Source organism: Danio rerio, chromosome 5, assembly GCF_052040795.2.
Source record: "Danio rerio strain M-AB ecotype USA chromosome 5, GRCz13ab, whole genome shotgun sequence".
Taxonomy (NCBI): Eukaryota; Metazoa; Chordata; class Actinopteri; order Cypriniformes; family Danionidae; genus Danio; species Danio rerio.
The window spans coordinates 61,834,359-61,848,190 of NC_141025.1; the positions used below are offsets into that span (position 1 = coordinate 61,834,359).

Genomic DNA, 13,832 nt, shown 5'->3' on the forward strand with positions numbered 1-13,832 from the left:
CATCGTTTTACAATGGTTTTACAATGGATTAACAATCGTTTTACCATCGTTTTACAATGGTTTTACAATCGTTTTACCATCGTTTTACTAATTACCCTTTGTTTCACTATAGTTTTACCCTTGTTTTACTAACTAGTTTTACTATGGTTTCAGTATTCATTTAGTTAAACTGCAGTAAACGAAAACAATGGTAAAACATTTGTTCTGCCTCTGTTAAAGACGAAAGTGTGCTGTTTATGTTTTTCCTTTCATTTGATTTAGTTTTACTCGGTTCAATGGCTACTAAGTTAGTGTCAATACACAATTAAAGGGAGCAAGAATCCAGCTCATAATCCTGGCTCTTGAACAGAGTTTGGCTGGCTGTTTATTTATATCACACGCAAGAAAGCAAACATATAAAGAATAGTACAACAATATTAAAACAATAGTAAAACGATGATTTCCCATCTAGGGAACTTCAACACTGCGTCTAACCAGAACGCTAGGGGAACGTTCGAGGTTACTAAAGTAACCCTTCGTTCCCCGAGGAGGGAAACGGAAGCACTATAAGTGGATTTGATGTTCTAAATCCACGTATGGGAGGGTTCGGTTCAGAAGCCGCCCGTCTGAAAGAGTATTGAACGGGCCAATGAAAGCAATGAATTGGCAGCGCAAGCTTGCGCAGGTGTGCTGCATCGCCAATTAACTGAGCATATAAGCACACCTGGCGCCAGCAAACGCTATCCTTTTTAAGCTGAAGAGACTTTTAACAGCTAAGGGACAGTCATTATGGCGACGGAGTATAGTGCTTCCGTTCCCCTCCTCGGGGAATGAAGGGTTACTTTAGTAACCTCGAACGTTCCCCTTCAGGGGGAACTCCAGCACTATAAGTGGATTTGATGTTCTAAATCCACGCATTGGGAGCCCATTGAAAGCGCCATAAAGACTGCACCTTACCAACACCAACCATGAGAGGGCAGTCAGGCAAGCGTGACGCACCCAAATCATGAGAGGTGCGGTCCTCCAACGTGCCCTTGGCCCTAACTTATCCCACTTCAAAAGAAGCTTTACGGAATAGGTATATTTTTTTGGGAGTCGCTAGCGTCTAGATAATTCTAGGAAATACGACAGTACGTTGGGAAGCGTGCCATCCCAGTAGGGAGGATACTGCGGAGACCATCCGCACCCAATAGGGAAACAAATGGTATTACATATGGACTAAACCTGAGAAGGGGGAGTGCGCATAAGAGGGTGGTTAGCGGATAGGGAAAGCACGGGTCCACCTAGGGGGGGGGAACTTAACCGTGGCGGAAAAGCATATGGGGATCACCAGCGGGGATCAGCCATAGCAGGCACCTGTACCCAAAAACGCGGGCTGACCAGCGGGCAGGCCTAAAGTAGTGGGCCAGCAAGTGACTCCTCCGCTGAGTCAGTGCTGGGGGCCTCGGAGGAATCTGCAGGGCTCACCGAATGGGGAACTTTACTGACAGACAGGAGGGTGCACATCTTTCTATGTTAGGGAAAAGGCACCGCAAGCGTGCTACAACACCTACCGAATTGTTTCCTCAATCACCAAAGGTCCCTAACACCCTTGAGGAAACCGGCTCCACTCGCAGATTATAAAACCTTGCAAATATGTTGGGTGTCGCCCAGCCCGCAGCTCTACAAATGTCTGTTAAAGAAGCGCCAGCGCGCACACGCCCAAGAGGATGCAACGCTCCGAGTGGAGTGCGCATGCACTCCCGGGGGGCGCGGCTGACCTCTGCTCAAATAAGCACATGAAATGGCCTCCACAATCCAGTGGGATAAACGTTGTTTAGACACGGCACTTCCCTGCTGCCGTCCGCCATAACAGACAAAGAGCTGCTCAGAAGATCTAAAGTTCTGAGTACGGTCCACATAATGCGCAGAGCGCGAACTGGACAAAGTAAGGACAGGGCTGGGTCTGCCTCCTCCGGGGGCAGCGCTTGCGGGGTTACTACCTGATCTCTAAAGGGAGTGGTAGGAACTTAGGGCACATAACCCGGGCGGGGTCTCAGGAACGTGAGAGTAATCCGGCCCGAATTCCAGGCACGAGTCACTGACCGAAAATGCCTCCAGGTCCCCGACCCTCTTAATGGAGGCCAACGCGACCAGCAGAGCTGTCTTCAGTGACAGAACTCATAAAGATACTGTATCGAGTGGCTCAAAGGGATCAAATCGCAGGCTCGTGAGAACGAGGGCGAGATCCCAAGAGGGCGTGAGAGGGGGGCGAGTTGGATTAATTCGCCTAGCGCCTCTGAGGAACCGGATGATGAGGTTATGCTTTCCCACGGTGCCGCCAGTCACCGCGTCATGGTGAGCGGAGATGGTGGCAACGTACACCTTGAGAGTGGAGGGCGACAGCCTGCTGTCCAGCTTCTCTTGAAGGTAAGAGAGCACAACACTGATCTGGCAAGATCGGGGGTCTTCTCTGCGAGAGACACACCATTCAGTGAATAGACTCCACTTCAGGGCGTAGGCGCGCCTCGTGGAGGGGGCTCTAGCCTGAGTGATGGTATCAACTACCGCGAGCGGCAGGTTACCTAAGTCTTCCTCGCGTCTATGGACCACACGTGGAGGTTCCAGAAATCGGGGCGAGGGTGCCAGATGGTGCCTTGTCCCTGAGAAAGTAGGTCCTCTCTCAAAGGGATCTGCCATGGGAGGGCCGTCGCGAGGAGGGAGAGCTCTGATATCCAGGTCCGGTTGGGCCAGAGGGGCGCAACTAGCAGAACCTGCTCCTCGTCCTCCCTGACCTTGCACAGTAACTGCGCGATCAGGCTCACTGGGGGAAACGCATACTTGTGTATGCCCCGAGGCCAGCTGTGGGCCAGTGCATCCGAGCCGAGAGAGCCCTCGGTCAGGGAATAAAACAACTGGTAATGAGCGTACTCGGGGGAGCAACAGATCGATCTGGGTCACCCCCGAACCGCGCCCATATCAGCTGGACAGACTCGGGGTGGAGTCTCCATTCTCCAGAGTGAATCTGCTGCCGTGAGAGCACATCGGCTGCACGGTTGACCATACCTGGGATGTGAATGGCGCGCAGCTACTACAGCCGCGGGTGACTCCAGAGGAGCAGACGGCGGGCGAGCTGAGACATGCGGCGAGAGCGCATACCCCCCAAACGGTTGATATACGCTGTTGACGCCGTACTCTCCATCCTGACCAGCACGTGTTGCTGCTCCAGTACCAGAGAAAAACGGCGGAGAGCAAGGAACACTGCCAACAGCTCTGGGCGATTGATATGCCAATGCAGCTGGGCACCTACCCACAGGCCCGCAGCTGCATGCCCGCGACACACGGCTCCCCAGCCTGTGCTGGAAGCATCTGTTGAGACAACAATATGACTGGACGCCTGTCCCAGAGGCACACCGGCCTGCAGGAACGAGGGATCGTTCCAGGGGCTGAGGGTGCGGCGACAAAGCGCAGTAACAGAGACTCGGTGTGTGCCCGCATGCCATGCGCGTCTTGGAACTCGATCTTGAGCCAGTGCTGAAGTGGTCTCATATGGAGCAATCCGAGCGGCGTGACAGCCGCAGCAGAAGCCATATGCCCCAGGAGCCTCTGAAAATATTTCAGTGGGACCACTAATTTGCTGTCGAGCTCCCTCAGACAGTTTAGCAGCAGGCGAGCGCGCTCTCCGAAGAGGCACGCTACCATGGTGACCGAGTCCAGCTCCATTCCGAGAAAAGAGATCCTCTGCACCGGAGTTTGCTCTTTTCCCAGTTGACCTGCAACCCCAATAGGCGGAGATGCCGGAGCACCTCGTCTCTGTGCGCAGTCAATTGCTCCCGAGAGTGGGCTAAAATCAGCCAGTCGTCGAGATAATTGAGTACGCGGATGCCCGCGAGCCGCAGGGGCGATGGGGCACCCTCCATGAGTTTGGTGAAGACCCGCGAAGACAGAGAGAGCCTGAAGGGGAGGACCTTGTACTGCCATGCTCGACCTTCGAACGCAAACCGCAACGAAACTGACGGTGGCGTGGAAGAATGGAGACATGAAAATACGCGTCCTTCAGGTCTATGGCTGCAAACCAATCCTGAGGACGAACGCATCGGAGGAAAGCATTCTGAATGACAGCTTGTGAAGGCAGCGATTCAAAACGCGCAGATCTAGGTGCCGTGACCCACCGCTCTTTTTGGGTACGATGAAGTACGGGCTGTAAAACCCGCTCTTCATCTCGGCTGGAGGTACCGGCTCGATTTCAACCTTCGCCAATAGGGCAGCAATCTCCTCTCGCAAGACAAGGGCAGACAGAGGCTATTGACCCTGGTGAAATACCCGCCCGTGAACTTGGGAGGCCATTTCGAGAACTGAAGTTCGTAGCCGAGTCTGATCATGCGTATGACCCACCGCGAGGGGCTGGGCCGTGCTAACCAGGCAGAGCCCTCGCCAATGACGTCATCCCAGCAATCGCTGACGTACCCGCAGAGGGGCAGTGCGGAGCGGGTGTGCTGATCCGGGGAGCGCGAGGGTCCCACAGAAGAGCTGGAGGAGAGCGATTCGCTCTGGCTCTGCACCCTGACTCTGGAAAAGGGGCTTGGGGGCTGGGAGAAGGGAGACTGTCCCCCCAGCACCCGTGAGCCGCTGGCGGAGCATGTAGATCCTGCGAGCTGAGAGGTGGCGCGTCCCAGACTGGCAGGGCTTGCAGTGCTCGTGAGCCACTGGCGGAGCACACCGAACCTGCGAGCTAGAGAGCACAGTGTCTCAGACTGGCAAATTTCGGGCTGTCACATCCGGGGAAGTGAAAAAGTGCCCTTTCATTTCATGGAAGTAAAAGGTGCCGTAGGAAATGGCGCCCCGCCCTCCAGCGAGGAAGAGCAAGTTCCCTCTTCTCCAAATGACATGTCCCAGGGACGCTTGGTAGTCCGTTGCCGGACTTAGCGGCGTTCTGGGCAGGGGGAGCTGCTGCTTCCGAGGTGCTCGACGCGCTCGCTTCGCCAGAGGCATGTGCGGGGGCGGTGCAGCTCTCGTAGGCGGGCGCCTTTGGCGAGGAGCAGGTATGGATGGCACGGCGGGCAGAGCGGGCTACGGATCCGCCGATAAGACATCACCCATCAGACTGCTCTCTCACTGCCTCGAATTCCTGGGTGAATTCGCAGACAGTGTCGCCGACCAGTTTGGGATATGGGCGAGTCAAGAAAGCGGACTTTGTCGACTTCGCGCATACCAGCCAAGTTCTAGTCAGGAGTGGCGCTCCTGGATCACTAGTGTGGACATCGTCCTCCCCAAAGCACACGCAGCGGACTCAGTAGTCCGAAGAGCTTAGTCGGCTGTGGTGCGAAGCTCATAAGCCTGGGTTGGACCCACCCTCGTGCAGCTCGGCCAGCGCCTGCGCTTGGTAGCGCTGGTAGGTGGCTATCGCTTGCAAGGCGGAAGCAGCCTGGTCCGTAGCTTTGCAAGCTCTGACTCCGGGGAGCAGAAACTTACAGGCTTTGGATGGGAGACGAGGCGGACCCCACCAAGAAGAGGCGCCGCGCGGACTAACCGCCATAGCGCACTCAACCTGAGGAATTGCCACATACCCCCTGGCCGCTCCACCACCAAGAGTGGTGAGGGTGGAGGGACACGCAGCACGAGCAGAAAAAAGTGCTCTTTAAGACCGCGTGAGCCTACTGTGCGTCACCGGGAAGAAGGGAACGCCCCTCTAGTCAGTCCGGCCGCGGAGCTGGGGGATAAACCATCTCCAACCCACGGCCAAGCAGCCCGGGAAAGCACGGCTAACACGTCCGTTTCAGTATCCGTTTTGACAGCACTCACCTGCCCGAAGGGGGCGAGCGGGTCCGGATCTTCGTCGGACAATGAAAGCCCACCCTCCGATGCCGCGGGGGACATCTGATCTCCGGTGTCAGCGAGCGTGAGAGCTACCATCTGATTAGACGGATCACTCCCAGTACCCGAAGCTTGGAGGGAGCGCTTGGAGGAGCGAGAGGTCCGCGAGCCCTTAGGCGGCGGATTATCTCTCGCTGGAACCCTCAGATCTGCCCGAGCGCCCGCTGCAGAGCAGAAGGCGACTAGGTTGGCTCGTTCTCTTACGAAAGCTAGCCGCGATCTCAACCGCGCGACGGTCATGGCATCGCAGTGACGACATGAACCGCCCCCGAGCACCACATTAACATGCTGGACCCCCAAACATGTAATGCAGTGAACGTGCCCATCATCCGGAGCCAGGAAACCCCCGCAACCAGAAACGCACAGTCGGAGCGCCGTCCTGAAAAGTGTGTTGCTCTTTTAGCTGCAACAATTAGCACCGCTCTGGAGGACCGGACCCAAAGGGACGCCAGGCAAGGGAGAAACCCAGCTCGACCATCTGCCGCTGCGTGGACTCGCTCTGGACCGGGAGACACTCGTTCGCTCGAAGTGGCTGTAGATCAGCAGGAGGAACCCTCATGAACTCGATCAGAAAAGTCTCTGAAGCGAAAAGGATAGCGTTTGCTGACGCCAGGTGTGCTTATATGCTCAGTTAATTGGTGATGCAGCACACCTGCGCAAGCTTGCGCTGCCAATTCATTGCTTTCATTGGTCCGTTCAATACCCTTTCAGACGAGCGGCTTCTGAACCGAATCCTCCCATACGTGGATTTAGAACATCAAATCCACTTATAGTGCTGGAGTTCCCCCCGAAGGTGAACACCTCTTTTATACGCGTCTTGAAGCACATGTGAAATCAATCTAATGTAATTAAGCAGGTGTCGTCAGACCAGAGAGTATAAAAGCCTGTACTGAGCATTCAGTATCAACTTCTTTGCTTTCAAGAAGCATGCACGTGAAAATACACCCTCTTTCTGTGAACTTTCATCACTGATTTGCATTCACAAAATACAAAAAAACTGACAACTTACTTTTTTATTTTGGTATGGCAGAGAAAAACTTTAAACATTGTGTGCCTCCATGCCCTCGCTTTATTAGGCTGGTGACTCACATGATTTGTGTTTGGAGTGTTTGGGAGAAGAGCATGCCCTGGCAGCATTTGAGGATGCTGACTGTGGACACTGTGACGCTCTCTCCCGTAAAGAGCTGCGTAGTCGGAGGGAGTTCTTTAATAAAGCTCCCGTGGCACACGCTCCTCGCGGTTCAGGTCCCGCTTGTGCTGAGGCTGAGCCTCGACTTCGGTCGTGGGGTTTGCAGCTAGATCTGGCGGATGAGATGGAGACGGACTCTGTCCTTTCTCTTTCTGGATCCGTGAGATCTAATCCTCCTTCGGGAGCGTCAGAAGCACGCTCTGCTGTTTCTTCTGCGCCTCGTGGGAGGGCGGCATCCTACGTTTGCGAGGAAACCGAGGCGCCGCAGCAACAAATACAAAGAGGGTCGGGGAATCTGCCGCCCCAGTCAGTGGAATATAAGGAGTTAGTGGAGGTGATTTCACGTGCTGCTGACAGGTTTGAAGTAATAGATTGGCAGCCAGCACGTGAGCAGCAGCAGCTGCGTCTGACAGGAATGCTGGATGAGAGAGAATTACCCAGCAGAGTAGATCTTGCACTAAGGGACCTCCCCTTTTGTCCCGAGCTACATGATGCGGTTTCTAAATCATGGAAAAATCCGTATTCAGTACGGTTAATGACACCAAAAACCGCTATTTATTCAGCAGTTCGTGGGCTAGGGGAAAAGGCATGTACAGTAATGCCAATGATAGAAGAGGACTTAGCATGTCATCGTCGTCCAGATCTAAAATCTGCAAGGGTCCCTCCTTTGTTGTCGAGACCATTAAGAGTAACATCGGGTCTAGTCGGCAAAGCATATAAGACGGCTGGTCAGTCTGTTGGATGCCTGCACACCACGTCAGTGCTGCAGGCATATCAGGCTGACCTAATTAAAGACTGCCTAGATGGTGGGGGAGCAACACCCGAACAGCTTCGAGAAGCTCTTCGGGCGTCAGATCTAGCTTTAAGAGCTACTAAAGAGGCAGCCTCTAGTTTGGGGCGATCTATGGCTACCCTGGTGGCTACTGAGCGGTACCTCTGGCTGACACAAGCAGAAGTGTCAGAAACCGATAGAGCTGTTTTTATGGACGCTCCAATATCGAGCTCAGGGCTCTTCGGTGACGCCGTCGATCGCGTCGCCGAATCCTTCGACAGAGTTAAAAAATGCTCTAGCTCCCTTGGGGACTTTCTCCCCCCAAGATCAAAAAGTCAGGTGGCTGTTAAAAGACAGCCCCAGCCATCAACCAGCTCCTCATATCATGAAGTACAAAGGATAAAACGAAGTCCTGACGTGTTGGGAGTCAGGCTTCCCAGGGCCCCCCCTGGACACCGAGAGCACCATTCAGTGCTCTCACTGAACCAGGGTCCGTGGAGAAAGGGAGAGGCCACCTCACCACTTATGTTGGTGGGGGGCTCTGTGTCTCCCGGGGTGGGCGTTCCTCAGTGTCTGAGGGCATTGGGGGCCCCACCCTCTCTGCAGGGGGGTCAAAGAACAACCAGAGGCCAGTCTCGAGAGGCTGGTACTCCTAGCACATTTTTTGGCAGCGTGGAAACACCTGCTGATGGTGTCCCAGTGGGTCCTGTTCACAGTGGAACATGGCTACAAAATACAGTTTTGTGCATGCCCACCTCGCTTCAACGGTATTGCACCCACCATAGTGAAGCCAGAACAGGCTCTGGTTATGGAACAGGAAGTACTGGCCTTATTAAAAAAAGGCGCAATAGAGCGTGTTCTCCCACTCGACAGAGAGTCAGGGTTTTACAGCCGGTATTTTATAGTTCCCAAAAAGGATGGTGGATTGTGTCCCATATTAGATCTGAGAAATCTAAATCGGTCCGTCGGGGCCCTCAGGTTCAGGATGTTAACCATCAAAAACGTGGTGTCACAAATTCAGTCCGAGGACTGGTTCGTGACAATAGACCTGAAAGACGCATGCTTCCATATTTCCATCCTTCCCCAACACAGGAAATACCCGAGGTTCGCTTTCGGGGGCGAAGCGTTCCAGTATCGGGTTATTCCATTCGGCCTACCTCTGTCACCTCGAACCTTCACCAAAATAGTCGAAGCGCCACTAGCTCCACTTCGTATGCAGGGTATACGTATCCTAAACTACATAGACGATTGGCTAATTCTAGCTCAGACTCACGATATGGCAGTTCGGCATCGAGATGTCGTTCTCACCCATATCAGAAGGTTGGGGTTTCGGTTGAACACTGCAAAAAGTGTGCTTGTTCCAGCCAGGATGACCATTTTTTAGGTGTGCTATGGGACTCCATGACGATGCGAGCACGTCTGTCCCCGCCATGAATCGCTTCGATTCAGTCAGCCATACACAGAGTCAAACTAGGCCAGTTCATCACTGTGAAACACTTTCAGAGGTTGTTGGGTCTTATGGCAGCAGCAGCCAGCGTGATTCCGTTCGGTCTGCTGTACATGAGACCCCTGCAGTGGTGGCTCAAATCCAGGGGGTTTTCCTTCAAGGGGAATCCTTTCCGCATGATCAAGGTCTCGCGGCGCTGCCTTCGAGCCTTAAGTATGTGGAAAATGCCCTGGTTCCTGTCCCAGGGCCCAGTGTTGGGGGCTGTCTGTCATCGCGTCATGCTTATGACAGATGCTTCTCAAACGGGCTGGGGAGCAACGGGCTTGATCCGCATGATCAAGGTCTCGCAGCGCTGCCTTCGAGCCTTAAGTATGTGGAAAATGCCCTGGTTCCTGTCCCAGGGCCCAGTGTTGGGGGCTGTCTGTCATCGCTTCATGCTTATGACAGATGCTTCTCTAACGGGCTGGGGGGCAACCCTGAGGGGGCTTCCCGCAGCGGGACGATGGGGAGAACATCATCGTTACTGGCACATAACCTGCCTGGAGATGATGGCCGTGTTTCTGGCCTTAAAACACTTTCTCCCAGATCTAAGGGGCCATCATGTTTTAGTCTGCACGAACAACACATTGGTGATCGCTTACATCAACCATCAGGGGGGTCTGAAGTCTCGAATGCTATGCAAACTAGCACATGGGATCCTCCTGTGGGCCCAGAACAAAATCCTGTCCATCAGGGCAATGTATGTCCCGGGCCATCTGAACATGGGAGCAGATCTCCTGTCGAGGCAGGGGGTGAGATCCGGGGAATGGAAACTTCTTCACCCTTAGGTGGTGGAGACCATTTGGGGCAGATTAGGGAAAGCGCAGGTAGACCTGTTTGCTTCCCAAGAGACCACGCATTGCGTACTATGGTTTTCTCTCTCGCATCCAGCCCCTCTGGGACTGGTTGCCTTGGTTCAGACATGGCCGAGGCTACATCTGTATGCTTTTACCCCGGTCGCTCTGCTCCCAGGAGTCCTGGAGAGGGTCCGTCAAGACTGAGTACAGATACTGCTGGTAGCCCCGGTTTGGCCTACCAGGATTTGGTTTTCGGACCTCATAGGATCCCCATCAGCAGGGACCTTCTGTCCCAGGCGGGAGGAATGATAATTCATCCCCTACCCGACCTGTGGAAACTGTGGGTGTGGCCTCTGAGGGGGCCCACCTCATAGAGTATGGACTGTCAACCGAGGTTGCTCAGACCATTCTAAGCTCAAGGGCTCCCTCCACAAGGAAGCTTTATGCCCTAAAATGGGCTCTCTTTTCAGCTTGGTGCAGAAAACACCAGCTGAACCCAGTCAGCTGTCAGGTAGCCTCCATGCTGGAATTTCTCCAAGATCGCCTGTTTGCTGGGTTAGCTGCATCCACTCTGAGAGTGTACATGTCAGCTATAGCGGCCTACCATTCTCCCCTAGATGACGAGTCACTAGTACAGGATCCGCTTCCTTCGTGGAGCCATAAGGCTAAGGCCTGTCAGCACACTTAGGGTACCGACATGGGATTTAACATTGGTGCTCGAGGGCATCTCTGTTCCCCCATTTGAGCCACTGCAGGAGGCGTCAACATACGTAACCCGAGACGTTTTTCACTATTGTTATACCTTTGTTTTACCAGTTACTATTCTAAACTAGTTTTACGATACATTTAGTTAAACTGTAGTAAAAGTAAAACGATGGTAAAACGATTGTAAAACGATTGTAAAACGATTGTAAAATGATTGGTAAAAATGATGGTAAAACGATTGTAAAACGATTGTAAAACGATGGTAAAACGATGGTGAAATGATTGTAAAACCATTGTAAAACGATGGTAAAACAATGGTAAAACGATGGTAAAAGGACTGTAAAACGATTGTAAAACCATTGTAAAATGATGGTAAAACCATGGTAAAACGTTTGTAAAACTTTTGTAAAACGATGGTAAAACTATTGTAAAACGATGGTAAAACCATTGTAAAACCATTGTAAAACGATGGTAAAACGATCGTTTTATCATTGTAAAACCATTGTAAAACGATGGTAAAACCATTGTAAAACCATTGTAAAACAATGGTAAAACGATTGTAAAATCATTGTAAAACCATTGTAAAACCATTGTAAAACGATTGTAAAACCATTGTAAAACGATGGTAAAACCATTGTAAAATGATTGTAAAACTATTGTAAAACCATTGTAAAACCATTGTAAAATGATGGTAAAACCATTGTAAAACCATTGTAAAACGATGGTAAAACGATTGTAAAATGATGGTAAAACCATTGTAAAACGATGGTAAAACGATGGTAAAACGATTGTAAAACCATTGTAAAACGATTGTGAAACCATTGTAAAACCATTGTTAAACGATGGTAAAACCATTGTAAAATGATTGTAAAACTATTGTAAAACCATTGTAAAACGATGGTAAAACGATTGTAAAACGATGGTAAAACCATTGTAAAACCATTGTAAAATGATGGTAAAACCATTGTAAAACCATTGTAAAACGATTGTAAAACCATTGTAAAATGATGGTAAAACCATTGTAAAACCATTGTAAAACGATGGTAAAACGATTGTAAAATGATGGTAAAACCATTGTAAAACGATTGTAAAACCATTGTAAAACGATGGTAAAACCATTGTAAAACCATTGTAAAACAATTGTAAAACCATTGTAAAATGATGGTAAAACCTTTGTAAAACCATTGTAAAACGATGGTAAAACGATTGTAAAATGATTGTAAAACCATTGTAAAACCATGGTAAAACGATGGTAAAACGATTGTAAAACCATTGTAAAACGATTGTAAAACCATTGTAAAACGATGGTAAAACAATTGTAAAACGATTGTAAAACAATTGTAAAACCATTGTAAATTGATTGTAAAACCATTGTAAAACTATGGTAAAAGGATTGTAAAACCATTGTAAAACGATTGTAAACAATGGTAAAACCATTGTAAAACCATTGTAAAACGATAGTAAAACGATGGTAAAACCATTGTAAAACGATTGTAAAACGATGGTAAAACCATTGTAAAACCATTGTAAAACGATCGTAAAACAATGGTAAAACGATGGTAAAACGATGGTAAAACCATTGTAAAACCATGGTAAAACGATGGTAAAACGATCAATATTTATATATATATATATATATATATATATATATATATATATATATATATATATATATATATTATATATATATATATATATATATATATATATTAGTGCTGTCAATCGATTAAAAAAAAAACTAATTAATCGTGATTAATCGCATTTAAAAGACTGAAACTTGTAATTTTGTCTATTCGAGTGTAAAATTAATGTAAACGCAAGACAAATACTATTTAAATTCAAAATATAATTCATTATAAGAATTGTTTACTTGTAACACAGATTTCTTCATGTAAACAACATACCCACAATAAACTATCAAGATCCTGGCTTGACAGCCATATTTATTACAGAAATAAAATACACAGGCATGGTAATGCCATTTGAATTTCAAAACAATCAATGACAATAAAGAATACATTGTAGCGTACAGTCCACAGATAAAATTTCTTATTGATTTTATCACGGTCCGACAGAACGGTTTTACGACTCCTGGCTCCAAGAAGTCTGGATTTTCGTGACAGCTTAAGTTGTTCAGGGGGCCTGGATAGATAAGCAGGAAAACTTCAAAGACATTCCTTTCGAAATACCCTCACACACACACATACACCCCCACGAGGCTGTTCCGACAGAAAGAAAATGAACTCATCAAATCCAGAACCAGCACAAAACCAATGTGTTATGTTTTGTAAACTTTGTATCTCATTTCTGACTTTTCTTACCGGTGTAACCTCTCTTTATTCTGTATGCATGTTCCATTCAGGCCTTTTTAAAAGCATCAATGATGTAAAGATATGGGAATTATGTTAATGTACCTTTAATGTGATGTACTTGTAGAGTGTTTGGTGTCAATAGAATGCCCTCGACATTTTATAACACATGATGCATAGATCGAGACCATAACTCGCATTGCTTTATTCTTTAAAGCCCTGTATTAAATGCCTGTCGGCATGCTTTAGGCGGGCGCTCAAATTTGCATACGCGCAGCCCAGAGACAAAGGAAGGTTCGCGCGCAAACTTTCCCCTGAAATCATTGGTCAGAATGCTGTACGGGTTGTCACGTGACCCGCAGGTATAAGCACACTTCCCCCCAAACATCTGGGCAGAAAGAGAACGTCCCAAAAAAAGGAACATCATTGACGGTGGTCCCTTTAAGGGCCACACGGCTCTTCACAGCCGCATGGACTTTCCCGCCACGCTTTCTTTATTTTCCGGCAAAAGTAACTCAGTTTAAAGTTTGCGATCGTGTTCGTCCGAACTGCATTACAAACTTCACGCATCAAAGGACATCAAGAGTAGTTTTCATTACGACGGAAAAGAGACGCATAAGAGAGACCTCCAGACATGAAAACCCAGGTGATTTTAGTTATGCGATTAAGCTGTGCCCCTTTTTATCAAAAAGGTGTTTTTTTATTACCTTGGTGGTCCTTAATGGTGCGGGTGGAACTGAAA

At 49.4% G+C, this 13,832-nt stretch overlaps 1 protein-coding gene across 3 annotated transcripts in view; it reads left to right on the plus strand.

Moving 5' to 3' along the window:
• The window catches only part of LOC147844409 (uncharacterized), a 681,160-nt gene that overhangs the window by 309,771 nt on the left and 357,557 nt on the right, over window positions 1-13,832 (plus strand). The window lies entirely within an intron of this gene.